The sequence below is a fragment of the Micromys minutus genome, assembly GCF_963924665.1.
Source record: "Micromys minutus genome assembly, chromosome: 17".
NCBI lineage: Eukaryota > Metazoa > Chordata > Mammalia > Rodentia > Muridae > Micromys > Micromys minutus.
The window spans coordinates 30116496-30125981 of NC_137952.1; the positions used below are offsets into that span (position 1 = coordinate 30116496).

A 9486-nucleotide genomic window follows, 5' to 3' on the forward strand; every position below is an offset into this window, starting at 1 on the left:
TCATGCTCTGGGTCCAAGTGATAGCAATCCACTGTGCAGCTAGCAGATCGGCATGCTGCCAATGCGATAGAGCAATAGGACACGGGACGTTCAGATGCTTTGTGTTATAGCATGATAGTTCAAGAAGAAAACTGCAGTCAGTAAAGCTCGCCTCATGTAAGCTGTTTATCACACTCTTTTCTGATTCAATGACCAAATCCATAGCCACAGACCACCTGTCTGATGCTGTATGCATTTGTTCTAGCAGGTGTCACACCTGAGTACTAATGGAATACTGTTTGGTCAAGCTTGTGATAGACTATGTCAGTTGACTGACTAGTAAAGCCCACTGAGCCAATCCAGAGTGCTGCCTAGTTTTGAAAATTCATTTTTATTGGAACACACAGTCACAACCACTTATCAGTGGCTACTTTCATGTGATAAGAAAGTTGAATTTTGTCTTTGGCAGAGAATCTGTGGTCCACAAAATATAAACTATTCATTAACTAGTTTTGTATGACAAAGTTGGAAGATCCCAGCTTTATTCATCTTGTAGCAGCCAGAGGGGTAGTTACTGTTGATACTTTACCTCTCTAGTAGCCACATTAATCTCTATCTCCTTGCCCAGCCTTCCTTCTGAGATGGTGTGTGCATCTGTTGGCTGTACACTCAGCATGGAGACATGGCCATGAGGTTACTTTAAGTAACCAGGCTTTGGTTATATTTTCATCTATTGCTGTCACCTTTATGTCCCTACTTTAGCAGGGGTCCATGGTAACAATTTGCATTGTCAAGGTTACACCCTGAGTGTGTTCCATAGTCCAGACTGTTATATTTTTGACAGAGTACATTTGTGCAAGCAAACTGGCAATAGATTCCTTTGCAGATTGATCAGAGAATCATTGACATGTAGACTTACTTGGTCTCGGGCCTTGCAATTTTGTCAAGAAACGTGGCCTAAGCACTTGTGTGTGATGAGTACCCCTCTCCCCCATTTCACAGTTAGGTCCCTTTACTGACATGCCAATTCTGACATTTTCACAAGTGTTTCAAAACCCGACTTTAAGTTGTTTACATTTAACATTTACCCATCATCATTTGGGGTTTTGATCAATTCCCAATAGTATTAGAGAACCATGTTTTGGGACATCATCTACTATTACCTCTGACCTACTTGGGAAGATCAAAAATGGATATTTGGGTGCTGGTGACTTTCTCTTGAGTGTAATCATTATAGCTTTTGTAAATTGGATCTTCTTTGGGGCCTTTTAGCAGATCATAACATCTGAGCATAGCTTACGGTCCTGAATTGTGTATCTATCTGTAGAACCTGCTGCACCCTTGAGTGTTTCAATCTTTTCTTCTTCCTTCACCACGACAATGCTGGCTTTATGCTTTGATCAGGGAATACTGAATTTTTGATTTAGGAGACATTTTCAGAGTAGGCTTATGCCACCTCTTGGGGATTTTGTTAAAGTGTTCAATTCTATATCCTGAGAGATTCCCTTAGTTTCTGAGGTTGGTGAACTCTTCTATATTTTAGGTTTATGCTCCAATCATTTGATTTAGCACCATCAAAGTATGGCCTCACAGGCACCCCCCCCCCCTTGTACATTCTGGAGCCTAACAGATTATGCTGGCTAAATGGACATCTCTTCTAGCAGGTGCCCTTTGACCTTCTTAGTCTCATACATTCTAGCCAGGTTACTCAATGATTTAACCTCAGGAACAGGCCTAGAGGTCGGGGGTGGTTGTGGTGGTGGTATTTCTGAGTCACAGTTGTTGTATTGCCTTCTGTGATGAGCTGGACCAGGGCAGTGGCATTGAAGTGTTGGATTTCAGTTCTTCTCTTTGTTCGTTTTATGTCTGGTTGAGAATCACAGTGTTTTGAGTATCCTCTGGCCTAGCTAGCATCATGTTTTCCCAGAAGGCTTGAACCTAAGCCAAGCCCTTGAATATTTCCAGACACTGATAAAGATGTTACACTTGTTACCCAGAAAGATACTGCTCTAGGCCTTCAGCCAAGGTTCCTTAGAGCCTTGTTTCATCTTCCCACACACCCTTTGCTGTGGCTGTGTTCAGAAGAGCATTTCTGTTCTCTTACTGTATTTATAGAGGATAAGTATAACACCGTCTAAACCATCTTCTCTAATACACACCTTGGACCAATCATCCTAAAATATTTTACTGCCCATTTCCTCAGAATCCCAATGAATTCCGTTTTAACAACGATTTGGAACACATCCCAATCTAGGGTGACTGCAGCCCTAGATTTGGTGGTGTTAAAGACGGGGCATTAGTTGTCTGGGGACTCAAGCTCTTTAGAACAATCTGTCCTGATGTCTCCACTCTGTGTCAAGTCCTAGGTTTTATAATAGGGTCTTGACCTTGACAAAACAGACCTGACTTCTTGGTCTCTTAACCTTTTTGGGAGTTCAGTCACTGTTAAATCCTACCCTTGATCCGTGTTTTTCTCTGTCCTTGTATCAGAGAGGTAATTGCTTTATGCTATGTCTGAAAATTACCCAATGCTTTAAAAAAATACATATTTTTATTACTTCGGAGTCTGGTAAGAAATGTTCACCTACACTATAGTTTTTTTCTTTTTAAAGTATCTATTGTGGGATTTTTTTTTAAAACCGTGCAACATATTGGTGGAAAGCAAGTGTCACAGAGTGTGGATACGGTGCTTAGGAAGATCCAGTGCTTCTTTTGATTGGCATCTGTGTAAATATCCTTTTGGTCGAAGGAGCATCCTTTGACCACTAGATTCTCGGCTTGGACTGCACGTGGTTTGGAACACTCAGCAGAGGTGCTGAGCTTTTCATCAGTTGCCAACCCTTCCGTAGTGCTGCTGATGTCTCTGTACCAGCTCTTTAATATAATCACACTCCTCCTCAAACACAGGCTTCTCTGTATCTTGCTGAGGCACCTGAAGACTGTAATTAGGACTTAGCGCAGAGCCCTCATGCAAACAGGGCTTGCCTGTGTACCGTAATTGCAGCCGTCAAACACACCAGATTGCTTTTCAGATGTCCTGTAACTTATCTTAATTTTTTAAATGCTTTTGTAATAAAACATTTTGAAGCCTACACCTTTTTAAAAAAAGTATATCTAATTCCTGGTGTTAAAAAGTTTCTGGTAACTAATCACATTTATACAGCATTTCAGTTCTGAGATTGGCTTTGTATTTAATGCCCATTTTTTAAAAATAAATGTGACAGGTGAGTTTCTTTGCTGTTTTTAATCAATATCAAACATATTGACTGATTATATAACAAATACAGAAATTCCACCTTGTCTTCCCCTCCCCCTTTTATTTCAGATATCAAGTCCTTAGTCTGTGGGAATCTGTCTGAGATGTCTCTCCTGGTGATGAAACTGTGGCCAGATGTAACATTTTGGGCTTAGTTCTCAGAATAGTCGTAATGTTAAAGACATCTCAATCCTTGTATTTTTCTGTGGCATGAGTCAGAGTCCCCAGCCAGCTGTTCCAGGCACTGCGCTGCCTCTGTGTGCCTCTGTGAGGTGTGTGCTCATAAAAAGCCACAGAGACATAAAGCAACGGTGGCTGCAGACAGGCATGTCCCAGCCAGTGCCCTCCTATAGCTCCACTCTCCACTACAAAGTCTGGGAATAGAAAAGCTCCCCAAGGCCAAAGCTCATCTGTCATTATGTTCCCCAGAATGTGCTGGGCAGCCAGCAAGTCATCAATAATTGTTTGTTGATGCAAATATGACAAATCCATAAAAACATAATATTGATTTTTATCTTTCCACATGCATCTTGGCTCTTACAATTATTTTCAGATTAATTGAAATATCTTTTCAGATATTTTTTAATGATAAGGATACATGTACATTATGGTTATTTTGAAAAAACAAAAATTTAAATAGCTAATAAAAATATTTTCATATATTACCATGCACTATTTGTGTATTTTTAGCTAATATTTTATGATTGTAATATTTATTTTATTTCATTTGATTTTAGAATTTCATACATAAATATAACATGGATATAATTTCTATCCTATTCTTCTCCCTTTCTGACCCCTTCTGTCTTCCCCTCTACTCCCTTTCAAATTTAAGACCTCTTCCTCTTTGATTAGTATTACACACACACATGCACTCACACACACTGTGCTGAATTCATTTAGTACTGCTTGTATGTGGTAAGTACTGGTGACTAAAACTTTCCTATTTTGTTCAGATTTCTCTTATTATTGACTTGTTTCTTTGTTTTTGTTTGTTTGTTTGTTTCTGAAGCTTTTGGAATTCCCACAAAAATGGTTGCTTTAAATTCCCCAATAGACTTTCCACTTCTTTTGTCTCCTGTCTGGAAGTTTTCTGGCATTTTGTTTTGATTGTCAGATGGGATGTCATGGTTTTATGAATGCTCTTGATGTTTAGAAAAGATGGGAAGCAGGTGAGAAATGATTAGGTATTTAAGTCAGTCTTTATGGTCTGGTTTTATTTTTATATGACTTTTCATAAAGTCTTAGCAGGTTGTATGCTTCCCCAGAGCCTGTAGTTTCTTTTACTACAGTACCGGGTGGGGCTCCAAGTCCAGTTAGCCCCTGGTTTGTTATCAGTGTGTTCACACTAAACACTAGAGGGCAATGCAGGCCCAGGCTTTTGGTGTATCCACACTTGGTGCATTACTCCAAATAAACTAAGGGAGGACCTATAAAGGACTGTCTGCTTCCACAAGCCTCTCCTAGTCACCCAAGATAGGGTCAGGTACTTCACTCACAGATTTTCAAGACCAAAACAGCTCCAGTGTAGGATGAAGCTCATCTGACTATGCTCTGCCTACTGCTGAGGAGGACTCATGACCAAAGACTTCTGTGTCCAGGTACCTGATATTGGATAAAAATGAAAACTGATAGAATCTGTCAATACCTCTCTTTAGTACTAGGGCTCTGCAGAGAGAATAAATAGGGCCTTGGTACCCTCTATGTTGCTCAAAGTTTGAATAGGGTTTATGAAGGCAGTACCAGAGACTTATAATGGCAAGGATCAGAGACATCTTTAAGTGTACCTAGGATGTGCCTTTCATAGCTGGTAGTGTTGCAGCAGGGCCAAGCACATCTGGGCACAGGTCTTTGCCTAGTACTGGAAGAGATTAGAGACTCTAACTTCTGTATTTGCCCTTGGACTAGCTGTGTAGCTCAAGGTTGGGAATTGGTGTTCACAGCCCTTCCTGCCAAGGCAGTTCCTTAGCTGAATAGCAGTTGAGTCGCACAGATGGCTATTGTGATCTATTGTATCTACTGTGTTGTTTGGTTGTGTCAACTTGACACAACTAGAGTTACCTGGCATGAGGGATTCTCAGTTGAGAAACTGCCTTTACCCAACAGCCTGTGAGCATGTCTGTGGTATATTTTCTCAATTAACGATTGATGTAGGGCAGTCCAGCCAAAAGTGCTCATGGGTTATATGATAAAGCATGCTGAGCAAGTTGTGAGGAGCAAGCCAGTGGCAGCATTCCTCTATGGTTAGTGCTTTAGATCCCAGTTCCAGCTTCCTGCCTTTAGCTACTTCTTGCCTTGGTTTTCCTTGATGATGGAGAGTAACCTATAACCCTTTCTTCCTTAGGCTGGCTGGTTTTATCACAGTAAAAGAAACTCTAAGATAGGTCATGCTGACTTGATTCTCTCTCCCTCTTTGAACAGGGAGCACTTTTCTTCATGTCAGCTGGAACTGGGAAGGGGGTTTATAGGCAACTCTTTCTGTCTTTTTCCACATGTCACTGCGTTCTCTCTCCTGGCTCACTTGGCTATTGTGAAGGTAGAATAATGCACAGAGAGCTGGTCCAGTTGATGTGTCTGTGGGAAGATGATGCAAATAGGCAACTTGATCACTCTCCTCTTGACTATACAACACAGATCTAATTTTTTGAAATTACATCATTACAAATGTTAAAGAACAACCAGGTCTATATAATAAGATAGACCCCATCTTAGAAAACCATAAAAAGGGGCTAACTGTTCTCTGTCTCCAGGGACTGCACATGCTAGGAAAGTGCTCTACCACTGAGCTGCCTTCCCTTTCCTTACAAAGACAACTTTGTAGAATAAAATTACTATGTCAAAAAGAAAAGGGCATAAACACACATCCAAATGCATCTCACTGTGAAACTCTCATTCCTACTCTTTGGCCTTAAAAGCTTGGATATAGGAAGTCTGTCATTCTGTGGAATTCTGGTGTCCTGAACTGGAATATGAGAGGCATATAGATATGAAAATTAGGTGACACTTAGAGATCGCAGGTGGTGGGATGGGGTAGAAAGTGACAGGTATGGTGCCAGTGGTTGTGAGAGGATCAGAGTCCACTGTGTGTTGCATGCAGGTAGCACAAGTTGTTCTGGGTGACTATGACCTTGCCTCCACTGAGGTTCTCCATAATTTGTCTCTCTCCATTCCAAGACTGGTTCCATAACAGCCCCCCCTTCCTCTTCTTCCTCCTCCTTTCCCCCTTTCTCCCCATCTTTTCTTCTCTCCTTGCTTTTACCTCTTTCTGTATGTATATGGTGTATGTGTATATTTGTAGAATGCGCACACACTTGTGTGAAGGTGCATGTGCACTGCATACACACACATTTTTGTGTTTTGAGGCAGGATCTCTCACTGAACCTGGATTTCACAGATCTGGCTGCGATGGCTGGTTAAGGAGCTCCAGAAATCTCTGTATCTCTGCCAACCTTCAGAACTGGGGTTACAGATGTGTACCACTGCTCATGGTTTTTACTTGGGTGCTGAGGTTCTGAATTCAAGTCCTCCTGCTTTGTGGCAGGCACTTTCCTAAGTGAGTCATCTCTAGCCCCCGTCACTTCTTTTTAAGTGACAATTCAGTCATTATGAAATGCTCATCTTTCTTTCTCTATAGTGTTTGCTTTATAGTCTACTTTGTCAGCTCTTCATACAGACACTGTTCTTAAGTTTGATGTTTCCATGGTAACTTTACTCATCCACTTTAAAACTTACCTGTATCTTTATGCTTAAAGTATGTTTCTTAGTATTTAGCCTCTTAAAAATTTGAAGTATACAATATAGCATTGTTATGTTGCACTAATGTAATTATAACCTTATAAGTTAGTTACTTTATATAATTGTTGCAGATTTTATGTTTTTAACATAAACACATGTACACATATGGAAAAGGCAACTGTGATGTATATATTAATTAACTTATTTGTGGTCATTATTTCATGATGCATGTGTATATTAAAATATCAAGTTATATGTGCCTTAATCAGCATTATTTACACTTGAATAAGATTATTTCTCAATGGACACGAACCAAAAAATGGACTTGCCATGGCTGAAGGAAAGAAGCTGCCCCTACACTATCATTTTTGTGAGACATTCTCTTGTACATGACTTTTCTGTTTAGTCAGTCAGAATTCATTTCTATGATTTGCAGTCATGAACTTTTACTGGTGTGTTATTGAGACTGGGAAAAGAATCCAAGATACAGAGCCTCAGGGTAAAAGGGGAATCCAGGCTTGTTAGATGGAGCAAGGGGTGATAAAAAAAAGCAGCCCTGTGTATCAAAGAAATGCTCTTCTCATAGCTTGGGGCACGTAGTGGTGAAATCATCTCTTGTGGTCATCTAGAATGAAAAGCTCATTAAACACAAATTTAGAGAAAATTTAAGATACGCCTGGATGATCTGACACAAGCAGGCCTCCTAGGAGGAGAGACAGTGGGATAAATATCATGGGCTTCCCCTCCACTGACTCTCTGACAGTGTTGTTGGAGATCCTATTAGCCCGATTTACTATATTTTGAATTCTTTTGATTATGCACTAGGCATAATGAATGTCATTAGAGACCTTGGGTTCCATTGATTTCTTTTGATGAGTCATTTAAAAATTTTTAAAAACACAATTAACTTGGTTAGATATTAGAACCACAGTTTTTCCTTCCTTTTAAATGATATGTTGGTTTTTCTACCAAGAAAAAAAATTCATTGATTGATATCCAGGTGTTCATAATACAAAATTAGATGGCCCCAATTTGTCTGCTTTCTATCGGTGCATGACTGCTACACATTCAGTGGAAATGACGCTTTGATTATGTTTTCTCAGGGCAGTGATATGTGATAGTCTTCTATCATCAGTGAACAAAACACGTTACAGTGAACTATGGCGCTAGATTGCTGTTCCTAGTCAGGGCTCCCAGGGGAAGAACTGATAGGATAAATACATCAGATTGGCCTCCATAATATGGACTGAGGGAGTCTACCTACAGATGTCCATGTGGTGGAGGAGCAGAGAAACCAGTAGTTGTTGAGTCCAGGAGGCTGGGTGCCTTGGCAGTCCCAGTCTGGTACTGATGGTCTGCAGGATTACCGAGAAGGGCATAAAATGTCTGATAGGTTTCAAAAAACTTGTCTCAGCTTAGCTTGCTGACACCCCTCCAGCTTGGCCTAGTTTTAATTCCCACCGGCCATATCAAGAGATCCTGGTTTGGTAAGTAAGGGCCAGTGTTACCACCTCCCCACCAGAGAAATAGCACTGCTTCCAAACTTCTCCACTTGAGAATTCTCACCTTCAGCTGTCATCCCAACTGCTCATGCAGCTCATCATGTGGATAGACAGAATTTGAAAATCCCCTTTATAAATAAATATTTTCAAAATATCCCCCCCTTTTCAGTGACTGTACTAACCTTGGAATCAGTACCAAGATTCCCCAAGTCAGAGCAGGTGCCTGCAGTGTTGAGTGCTTCTCAATTGATTCTGTCTTCAGGCTAGAAGAAGAAGTAACTACTCTACTCCTACTACCTATACTGCCTCATGGACCCCACACTGGAATCTCCTATTCACACTCTCATACCTCAGTTAAGAAGAGTTTTACATCCATGTCTTTTGGTATGTATCTGAAGATGGCTTAGTGTTTACTAACCATTAGTGGGAGATCAATCCCGGTCATAAATCACCACTTCGCCACTTCGTTTTCTTCATCTCCTTCATGTTCCTGGGACGTCCATCCCCACTACTCTCAAGTGTATGATGTATCATTTAGAATGCCCACAGCAAAAATACAAGTCCTTGAATGTTACACATTGAAGAAACATTAAAGACTGTTTAATTGAGCATCTTTATTGCACAGATGAGCAAAGAGGGCTTTGGTGGTGGTGGTGGTGGTGGTGGTGGTGGTGGTGGTGGTGGTGGTGGTAGTGATAGTGGTGGTGGTGGTGATGGTGGTGGTGGTGGTGGTGGTGGTGACAATTTACCATAGGAAGCGCGGGGGGGGGCGTGTTTCTGAAAGAGGTGAGGGGGAAGCATCTGAGAGAGATGCTAAGCCTGTGGAGAAAAGGTGCATCTTCTGAGCTGTAATTTGTGAAACTTGACAGGGACAGCTTTGCCCTTGGTGCCTTTCGGAGCAGTGACAAGGATGGTATAGATGGGGAGGCTTGGATAGAGAGGAGAAGGAATTTCTTTGGAAATCTTGTCTAAAACTGCCATAAATTTTAGAAACATCCAGTTGGAAAACACATC

At 40.9% G+C, this 9486-nt stretch overlaps 1 pseudogene across 1 annotated transcript in view; it reads left to right on the forward strand.

Annotated features, from left to right (window-relative positions):
• LOC308431438 (protein FAM98B-like) overlaps positions 1-9226 on the forward strand; it is a 292458-nt pseudogene extending 283232 nt beyond the window's left edge. Inside the window, exon 3 of the transcript in view lies at positions 9108-9226. The product of the transcript in view is annotated as a protein FAM98B-like (transcript). The remainder of the gene's footprint in view (positions 1-9107) is intronic.
• Positions 9227-9486: the final 260 nt, after the last annotated feature.